The sequence below is a fragment of the Corvus moneduloides genome, chromosome 4 (assembly GCF_009650955.1).
Source record: "Corvus moneduloides isolate bCorMon1 chromosome 4, bCorMon1.pri, whole genome shotgun sequence".
Classification (NCBI taxonomy): domain Eukaryota; kingdom Metazoa; phylum Chordata; class Aves; order Passeriformes; family Corvidae; genus Corvus; species Corvus moneduloides.
Genome location: NC_045479.1, coordinates 44,104,294 through 44,114,523, shown reverse-complemented (window position 1 = coordinate 44,114,523; position 10,230 = coordinate 44,104,294). Strand labels below are relative to the sequence as shown.

General features: G+C 43.7%; 1 long non-coding RNA gene across 1 annotated transcript in view; it reads left to right on the top strand.

Annotated features, from left to right (window-relative positions):
• Positions 1–3,766: 3,766 nt before the first annotated feature.
• Positions 3,767–10,230, top strand: part of LOC116443574 — a 45,879-nt gene continuing 39,415 nt past the window's right edge. Inside the window, exon 1 of the long non-coding RNA XR_004239987.1 lies at positions 3,767–3,843. This is a non-coding gene — a long non-coding RNA (uncharacterized LOC116443574). The remainder of the gene's footprint in view (positions 3,844–10,230) is intronic.

Sequence of the window (10,230 nt, the reverse complement as noted above, 5' to 3'; positions counted from 1 at the left end):
AAACCCACCTGCAATTTTCTCGGTCTCTCTATGATGGCATGTGTTTATGTGGCCAGCTATATTTGCAACCCTTCTTTTTGCTGAATTAGTAACCAACAGAAAACTGATCATGAGACTGCACTGGGAGGGGGGCCTTTCTTCTGGCTATATGCTCCCACTGGACATCCTCGAGGAACTCAATGCTCAGAAAACTAGCAGAACCACCACAAAACCTAAGTGATTTCAATTTTCTTGGGGTCTAGCTTTCCCATATTTGCAATCTGTATGAATAATTGAGCCAGTATAAGAGGCAGGGCACAGACTTGAACTTTTGGCATATGCTGAGCTGTACTTGGCTCAACCCTGACGAGAAGCAGAAGTCCCATTTGCTAGTAGGCTCTGGCTGCCATTTAATATCTGCTGGTATGTTAGGGATCTGACTCATGTTCGCTTGACAAGCAGCTAAAATGGGTTAAAGTATGTTTCTCCCTCAGGCACACATCAGCTCTTTTGCAGCTGGGGTCAGGACACCATGTTTTTGGCTGGCACGCTGCAGCACACAATATGCTCTGCTCCTGGACAACAATCTGTGGCAGTGGGGAGGAGTGAAGGCCTAGAGGGGAAACACCTCCTGATGTCGTGGCCAGATTTGCAAGAGCTTATCTCCCAAAACCCACACTCCCAAGTCAGGGACTTGGCATCTCACCAAGTGGGGCGCTGATATGGGGCGAGTGGCCCAGGCTGTAAGCACCAGGCCTGCTGCCTCATGGCAGCTCCAACAACACTACAAGGACCCTGACCTGGCTTTGAGGAGGGCTGGGTAACTTCTGTATTTCATCAGGAATAATACTTTTGCCCAGCAGTGTAATGTGAATGGATTGTCAGCAGTGCACTGGGTCCCTTTCAGGCTCACAATGCAAGAGTGGTCTTTTTGCTTTGGTTGTCTCTTCTATCTTCCTATCTCCTCCCCAGCAGCCACTTCTCCAAGGAGTAATAACTCAGATCCTTTCGTTCCTTATCCTAGCCAAGTGCTTTGATCAATCTAGTATCTCTCTAAACATTTTCCAACATGTTTCTAGTGTTTCCACCTTGAATGAGCCTCACACAAAAATGTAAATCCTTTTTTGCTTTCAGCAGATTATTTCTTGTTCTTCAGCTCTTCTGTGGTTTTCCTTTCTTTCTTTACTTTTTTTCCTTTTAAGAATACTTGCAGCATTTTACATAAAATCTAGACTGATGTGCTGTAGGAATTTATTGAGTATTTCTGCTTATTTCTGGCACAGGACCCAGCCAAATCCCCACTGAATTTTCTGTTGGGTTTAGAGCAACAACCTCTGTTTGAAAACTTATAATGCTCCTTACTCTGGATAACTGCTGAATCTTTATTTTTCTCATTTTAAGATACACACCCTCCCTCACTGCTTCTCTTGTCACTTGTAAATGACACAGTGTGAAAACATTTTGCCTACTTGAGCTCTTGAGCAGCACTGTGAGCCATGAGCCTGGAAAGAAAATTGATGGTGCTGTGACTGCTGCTCAGTATCTGCTACTGCCTGTGTCCACTTGTGACTTGGACTCCAGTGGCCACCATGCTGGTTGTTATTAATGCTCCGGTCTGTTCTCAGACCTGGTTCTGTTGCAAAACACATACAAGGAGAAATATGCAAGGGACATTGAGCTTTGTTAAAATAGACCTGCTGTTTTACTGCTAGGTTTCTTTTTCTTCTCTACTGTTTCCCTCTCCTTCATCCTCTTAGTGTGGCATGAGTGTGCGTTCATATAGTAGTTCATTGCAAAATATACCAGATTTAAAAGCAAAACAGAACAAAACTCCCTGAATTGAAATTGCCTCTTTAAAGCTCCAGCGTTAAGTTTGGCCATGATCCATCCTGGAGACTTTCCTTGACAGAGACTGTGATGAAGACATCTCAGTTTGGAATTGCTCTTTCGGACACAGATTCCCGCAAGAATAACAGGAACATGATAAGCCAAGTTATGCTAGGCAGCAAAATCCACTGCAGTCCAGTGAAGACAATCTGTCCATTCACCTCTTATGGACTTTTCTAGGGCTGCTTGCATGTAAGGGAAGGGGAAGGAAAGGGGACAAGAGGACAGAAATGTTGTTGGGGTTTTAAATTGTGCTGTTTCTGAGGGATTCAATTGTATGTGAAATAGTTGAAGCTTCCACTATGGAAAATGATTATCTTTCACATGCTCTTTATGCTGTGCTTCATTAAAAACTTGTTTCATTGTTGGACTGTGTTGAACTCTTACTGGAAAAATTCCTGCTCTTCTTTTTCTGGCCTGATCCATCTGACTTTATAGCTAAAAGAAATCTGTTAGATTTAGTAGGTAAGTGGTGAGGTTAGAACAAGCAATGCAAAACCAAGTGCGTATTCTGAGTGATGCTGAATGATAGGAAAGAGGTCTGAAGACTGAGGTCCCTTGTTGGAGCAATGGTATAAATGAGCATATGAATGTAGCCCATTCATTCCTAATTTGGACAATGAAGAGTCTACCCACTTCTTACTGTCTGGCTTGGAATGACAAACAGGTGAGCCTGCCCTGCTTCATTTTCCATCAGGACATTGCTGGTTTGCAGGGCCACCTGAAAATCAATGTGTATTTGTGTAGCTCCTCACAGCAAGTGCTATGTAGAGACATATACACTCTGCTGCTATTTAAAGCATCAATACCAAGTTAGTGCCTGAAATACTACCTCTGACCTGGTTGGCAAAAGTGATTCCATTTACTATGGACAGATTAACATCTTCTTGCTCTGCATTGACTTAGTATCAAGGTCTCTGAGGTGAGAGTTAAGTCAGGGCAAGGTCTTACCCCAAATATTTTGATCCTACTCAATTTAAATGAATTTATCATTATGTTTTGCTATTGAGAATGAAGGAGGTTCACGTGTTTGTGTAATCTCTGTTTGATTTTTAAAATTATTATTATTTTTCCCTCGTCTGCTGGGAGTGAAGTATTTATTTCTGTTGCTTAGAAAGCCCAGCCAAAGCTCATCCATATTTCTGATGCTGGATACAGTCCATGAGCAAATCATGATTTAGTTCTGCATGACATAGAGGGTTTTTCTTTATTTAAAGAATATAGTTTATAGAGCTGCATATGCTAGTGCTTTAAAAGCCCTTCCACTGAGCTCTTTCTTCATAGTACTCAAATGAGAACACAGTGTTTTCTGTACTGTTTGGAATAGCCTGGGAAACAATGCCTCCCAGTGTGAACAGATCTCCTTCAGTGCACTGGCAAACTCATCTCAGAGGAATGTGGTTATCGACTAACCCATGATTTCTGATAGCAATAGCAAAAAAGAGTGGAAAACTACTCAGCTTCTTGCAGTCCAATAGCACAGCAGTTTACCGATGTGCATGAGAAAGTCGCTTCTATTTAAAATGGTCATAAATCCTATTGGCCCAAACACAGCATCCTGGCTGCCCAGGGGTGGGGAAACAGCTGTGGACCTAGGCCTCTGGTGGTGTAAGCTGGTGTGGCTCTGCTGGTTCCAGCAAAGCAGTTTCATCTACACAAGTTAAATATTTCATCTTAATATACGTTGCAATAGTACTACTTGCAAAAAGAATATTTTCAATTAATGCTTGTGCTTGTGGGAAAACATTCAGATGGAAAATGTAATCATCCATTGTTAACATGAGTGTCTGGATTCAATGACTGAAAGTTGGCATTGATTCATGAAATATAAAATAATGAACACATAGAACAAATACACTTGCATAGAGACTGGCTTTTTTTCCCCTGGGGAGAGACTGGAGAGAGAACAGGTTTTGAGCAATTTGTCCAGTGAGTGGAAGGGAGCTGAGGGACTTGAGTTCTTGGAATGCCGTAAAGGTCAGTGACATTTGTCTTTGCCTCAAATTGGGTGCTGCCCAGATTTTGGGAGGGAGCTCTTCTACTTCCACCCCATGTTCTGGCAAATGGCGTGCCAGCAAATGTCTGATCATGGATGAGGCACGGGTGGGCAGAGGGGAGCTCACTCTTGTGTCCAGGTCCCTGCTTCACTGTGGTGGGCCAAGGCTTCCTTCCTCCATCAGCTGCTGTGGGCTGAGCTCCCCAGGGTTTGCCAGGCTTCTGGGACTAGGTGCAAGTGGGAGTGCAGAAGAACCTGCTGCTGCAGTGCTGGTAGAGCAGAGTCTGGTTGTGCTTTCACTATTCCTACTGTATTTCAGTGGTGCTTTGTAAGGAATACCTGAAGGAGACAAAATCCTTGCAAATCTGTAGGAAAGCACTTCCAGATGTGGCCTCTTCTAGAATGGTTGGCCAGGCTAGGGCAGCTGTCTGCATTGCACAGTTTGAACTAGAGAAATTAGATTATAACAATCACCAACAAGGAACAGCGAGATGTCCCTAAAGCCAAGGAGAGAAAAGGAGAGGATGTGTCTGCATTCCCTGCACCAGTGGATTCCTCTTCAATCATGTGCTGAAGAGATGAGCTACTCTTTCTGAGGCTGATACTCAAGATTGCAAGAGCAACCAGAATTCCCCAAGAGCCTCAAATCTTCCCTGTGGACCTGTGTGTCTGTACAGGAAGAGTCATCTGCAGCACTGCCTTGGTGATTTCGCTTACCACTCTTGTTTTTTATACAAATCATTTTCTTAAGAAATGTTTACCTAGCAGGAAAAAGAATAAAAGAAAACTCAGCATCAACACAACAGCTGTGTGGTATATCAGAAAGATTTCCCAGGTCTGGCACTTCCCCAGGCCCCCTCCTTCCTTCTGCTAGCTTCGATGTTAACTCTTTAACCTCATTCAAAGTAGGGGTAGGCAGGAAAAAGTTGAGCTCCCTTGTACCACCAGGAAGATGGATTTCCCAGGTCTCAGGCTGCAGCCTGCATTTCTGAGGTTTTTGTTTTGAAACAAAAGGGTTTGAATTCCTTTTTCAGTGCAACATATAGAGGAAATGTAGTTACTGCAAGCAGCCACACCATGGCACTAACAGTGTAGAGTGGTTCTCAGCCAAAACCTAGAGCTCATGTCAAAACTTGCTACACTAGCACATTCTACTACAGCACAGGAATGTTAATATGGTACAATTAAATATTATGTTGCAAGGAAACTACATATCCCAAACCATTGCAGTATGTATCTATGACAACGGGGGAACTGTTTGTCTCAGCAGTGTGTTTTTATTTATGCCAAACTCCCCTTTTGCCATCGTCCTGCAAAAGTCATTCACAGTCCCAACCAGCGTGTGGCCATGGCTGCCTCTGACATCCAGTGCGTGGTGCAAGGAGGAGCAGGGCCAGCTGACTGTGCAGATTCGGGGAAATCAGACACAGTTACCACCAACTTGCTCTGTAATGGGACAGCCAAGAAAGTGCTTCGCAGAGGGTGTCTATGAGAAATCAAGAGCTGTGCTGCCTCTCGCCTCTCAGTTTGTGTTCCAGCCTGGGGCAAGGGCTTTTGGAGGCTGGGGTTCCTGCCATGACAGGGCCTTTGTGGAAGGATATGAACAGGTGCAGATTCACTGGGGAATTTGCTCTCCCTCTAGGTCTGACTGGTGCAATATATCCTGTTGTGACAGGTGATGTGGTTTCAGACCTTCATAATCCTCCCTCCTCTCCAGCTTGTGCAAGGTTGGGGCTTCCTGGTCTAAGTTCTCCCTTAACAGCTGATTCAAATCTTAATGCCTTGCTCTTCGAGCAAAAGATAATTTGCTCAGTCTCCATTTGTTGAAACCACAGATTAGAAAGCTCAGCTGTGAAGTGACCAGGGCGAAAGACCCACTGCAGCAGGAAGAAGTAATACTTGTTGTGTCCCGTCACCTTGTCCTTTGCTCTTCCCCAGTAGTGCCAGCTTGGGTGCTCTGCCAGCCACGTGCATTTTGAGGAACCCTTGGAGATGCTGGGTGATAACTAGTGCAGGAAGGGTGGTCCCAGGGCCTTCCCAGAGAAGAGTTGCTGGCACAGGGATGTTCACACACAAAGATAAAAGTAGAGGTACATGATTACTGTTTTCAAATAGAATCAGTGTATCAGATATTATTTCATCGACTGATTTGTGTTGAGTGAGGGGAAGGCGTCTTAATTAATGTGTGCCATTGCAGTGTAATATCAATATTTATTTAAAAGTTAGATTACTTTCTTATATCCCAAAGTCTGGAGAAAACCATCACATGGGTAAATGACAGATTTGCAGGACAAAGGCTTATATTAATCACGAGCTGTCTCATTTTGTTAATTCTAAGTTAGAGGAAAAAACTGTGACATGAAAAGTACTTAAGCAAATAATTAATGTTATTTCACTCTGAAGTTTGGTAGACCTTCATTTTCTTTCTATTTTGCAAGTCATGTTCCTCTGCTCTGAAAAACTCCGGTTTTCCTCTTATTCTGTAAGTGAATAATGTAGAGCTGCATGGAGAATCTGCCCCTTTGCCAGAAAAAAGCACCTGGAGCATCACTGCAGTGCACAGTCCAGCTCTGGAACTAATTCACCCAACTTATAACTGGGTTAAATCATGCTCTGGCTCCTGTGCTTGATAGGACCCTTCCAGGGGCTTCTGGATGCCCTGGAGGAAGTTGGGAGCTCATCATGAAGACTGCCACCAACCTGCCTGGGGAAGCAACAAGAGCAGCCAGGCTGGGACTACTCTCCCTCCAAGGCTGCATGACTGGCTGTGACCCTGTCTCCTGAAAATCTGATTCAGTCACATCAGCCTCATGCCGGCAGTGTTTCAAATCTCAGGGTGTGTTTGTTGCCACAGCCTGTGTGATTTTCACAAACTGTTCAAATCACAGCTAGTAATCCATTGTTGGTGGTAGAGGTGGTGGGAAAGAGGGGGAGGAAGGTTGTGTTAAAGAAAATATTCATGTCTTTTTTCTGTCAGCTGAAAATTTTTTTCTGTGGTCAAAACTATGGAATACTTTTTATTTGATTTTTTTGAAGGACAAACTTCTGTTGAAGGAAAAAAAAAAAACAACCATGAAAGTTATAAGACCAGTATCCTTATTTCTGTGAAAAAGGAAAAAAAAAAGTCATTTTGCCAAATTGATGTTTTCAAAAGCCATTACCACACTAATGCTTCAATATGAAGAAGTATGAGCTCTCTGTATCCTTCTACTGCCACCCCAGGGAGAGAGGCCAGGCAAGAACAGGCTCAAGGATCTCTGGAACCAGGATCTTGCTCACAGCTTTCTAAGGCACCATTTCCTTCTGTCTCTTTGCCTGCAGACATCTACCTGGCCAGCTCCTCAGACACTGCCTCTCTGTTTAGATAGAACTGAATCTTTCCTTTTTTTTTTTTTTTAATGGGTTGATTTGAATCAGGTCCTCACTCCTAACAGTCAGTGCATTCAGGATTTTTTTGGATAACACTTTCAACCTCAGCTGTGCTCTTCCAGGAAGGGCCCTGCCATAGCTGTGTCCCTGTGCATGGCTGGGAATGAGTGATCCCCTCCAAGGATCAGAGAGCTGTGCTCCAGCCCAATGAAATTACATTTTTATCTATTGCAAGCTGAGTGGAGGGGAGAACCAGTAGTATGCTCCTTGGCTCTCCCCTAAAATAAACCAGGGAGGCCCAGACACCTCTACAGGTAATTGGGGATTCAATCTCACAATTTGCTAAGGTATCAAGATTTCAGCTGCTCAAGGGTGCATGTCTGTTGTCTACCCCACAGAGTACAGATACACATTTTCTTTTCCACGTAGGCAATTCCTAGGTTCCACTGTAGGATTAGTGTAAATAATCCCATCTGGTAAGTTTTCTAGACAAAAGACTGCCTATGAGCTAATACCATGAGAACAATTCCTCTATCTGTATTCCCCAAAAACCTCTTGAAATTCTAGGCAATGAGAGTGAGACTTTTTAAAGTTAAGTGGGAAAAAAGAACAATTACTCAAGTTGCAGAGATGCAAAAGCAGTAGCGTTTGCACTGCTGGTTCTTCAGTGGTCCTTGTACCCAAGTCTGTTCTGGATGTACCCCACTTCTGACAATAAGCATAATTAGATGTAGCAACCACTTGGGCTCTTTTTTTTTTTTTAATCCCTTGAGGATTCCTTGACTAATATTTATATTAGTTAAGGTTGCAATCTAATCTCATCTTCTGCAAGTCCATGCACATTCTGGTGGGTCAAGCTCTTTTCTGTAAGCAAGGTCTGTTGGGTGACAGATGCTTGGAGAGCTGGTTATAACTCAGTATAACGCAGTATTCTGTGTACTGTCCCTACTTGCATCTTCTGGACATTGGAAACACCAATTAAAACCTGCCATGATGTGACCACATCTTCTTCCATCCTTTTGGCTTCTGTCCAGCTCCTTGCACCCAAAGCTCAAAAGGCGCTAATGCACATCTCTGCGGGCCGGCCGCCTGTATGGCAATAAGGAAATTCCCCAGCTGGTCTGGAAAGGGAGCTCCACTCCAGTGGCACTGCTGGCTAGGTGAAAAGGGAGAAAGGCAGTACTTGGTCAAGGCATCTCAATTCTGCACAATTTCTCTGCCATCAAAATGAGGAAGACTCCTGAAGGCTGATGAACCTCCACCCATTGAGGGCCTTTTTCTCATTGCAGTCACCCCTTATTAAGCAAGAGGGGCAGGAAAGTCTAATATAAGTCTAACAGGCAATTTTGCAAGTTGATTTTTGTACTTCAGATAGATTACAGCAACAGATATGAGTTCCTGTATATTATGTAGCTTATTTCAGCCTCTGATTATGTTATATTGTGTGCACAAGCCCTTTCTTGACACTTGACACGGCAGCTGCCAAAGCTGGTTTCTGGACAGGTCTGTCTTGGGAACAGTGTGTGCTGTGATTTGGATAAAGGGTGCTCAGTCTGGATATGTGTCTCTGCTTGCCCCTTCCACTGCAACTTTGTTGTGGTAACTTTTATGAAACCCAAACCAGCTGCTTCCTAGTTTTACACAAAACACATTAATTGGGACCTCTGGCTTTGTTGTAACAACCAACTCCTACTTGTAGGAATTGTATACCTATGATCCTCATTTCCGCAAACTGCAGAAGTTTGCATTGCCTCAAAGTTTGACACAGGGATTGTTAAGAATCGGTAAGTGAAATCATAGAAAACTTTGTAGTGAGTCCTTCATGGCCCCAATTCTACTAAAAATAACTGCTGACAGATCTGATTTCCACGTCAGAATGAAAAAGACTGGCAGGTAATTCACCTGTGTCAGTCACTGACTATATTGTCTGGTTGCACTTTTAGTCAGCTCCTTGCACAAATGCTCCCCAAAAGTGAAGTTGCCTTCCTGAATTAGTTCCTCTGTAAGGTTATCCGCTTTTAAAACCAAAAGAGTCCCAGCTACAAATAAAGCAGCAGCAGGAGGAGTTAAAATCTTTGCATTCCCTTGATACATTCAACTCAATCGTATTTCTATAAATGTATTTTATATATATATATATGTATTATTCTTAGTACCCTTTTAACAAATCTAAAAATTCTGTACCTCTTTTAAAATGCATTAAGTTTTCAGAATTATTTAAGAGATGCTGGAGGGGGGCATCTATATCTCTTGTTGTGAAGATTTTTGTTTTTAGAAGACCTGTCCCTGTGATTCACAAGCCACTGATTTACATAGTGGCACTAGCCACGTGAGCACTCTTGACTTTGTCATGAGGGTCACAGTCCAAACCCTCCCAGCCTATCCTTGGCCCAGCGCAACCTCCCAAGCCTCTGAAGTCAAGGGCAGAGCTTGTCTCACTGCGAAACAGGAATGAAGTCCTAATCTGTGTAAGCACCTTTTCTAGATAAGTCCTTGGTTCATGGAGGAGTTTGTTGCTCTGATTGTGTCAGCTTAATGAGAGCAGAGTAGCTGCTCCCCAGTGGATTTGGTTGCTGTGGCAGCTGGTCTGGCTTGCTCATATCACTACAGCTCTGTTTATGATGGAGCATTTACACAGGCATGTGTATCCTTTTTGTTATAGAGCCACCTGGCAAAGCTTTGCTGCCTTCACCCTCGGCTCTACAGGCTGGGAGCACGTGTTGGATATTTGGGTCTATCAGAAGCCAGGCGATGAGCATGAGTGGTGCTGTGGGACTGAGGGTAAGACCTGCATTTGAACTGGCAGTGTAGGGATGGAACTGCTGGGTGTACTGTTCAGCAAGCATTCCTGGTTAAAGCAAAAAACCTGGTTGCTTACAGAACACAGACATCTAGGGTGTCAAATACAGCAGGCTCAAGTGCTGCTGCTCAGTGGTTGGGTCACACTGGTTTCAGCAGTTGAGGGGTTGATTTCACTGCTTACTGTTTTAGCTGATCGA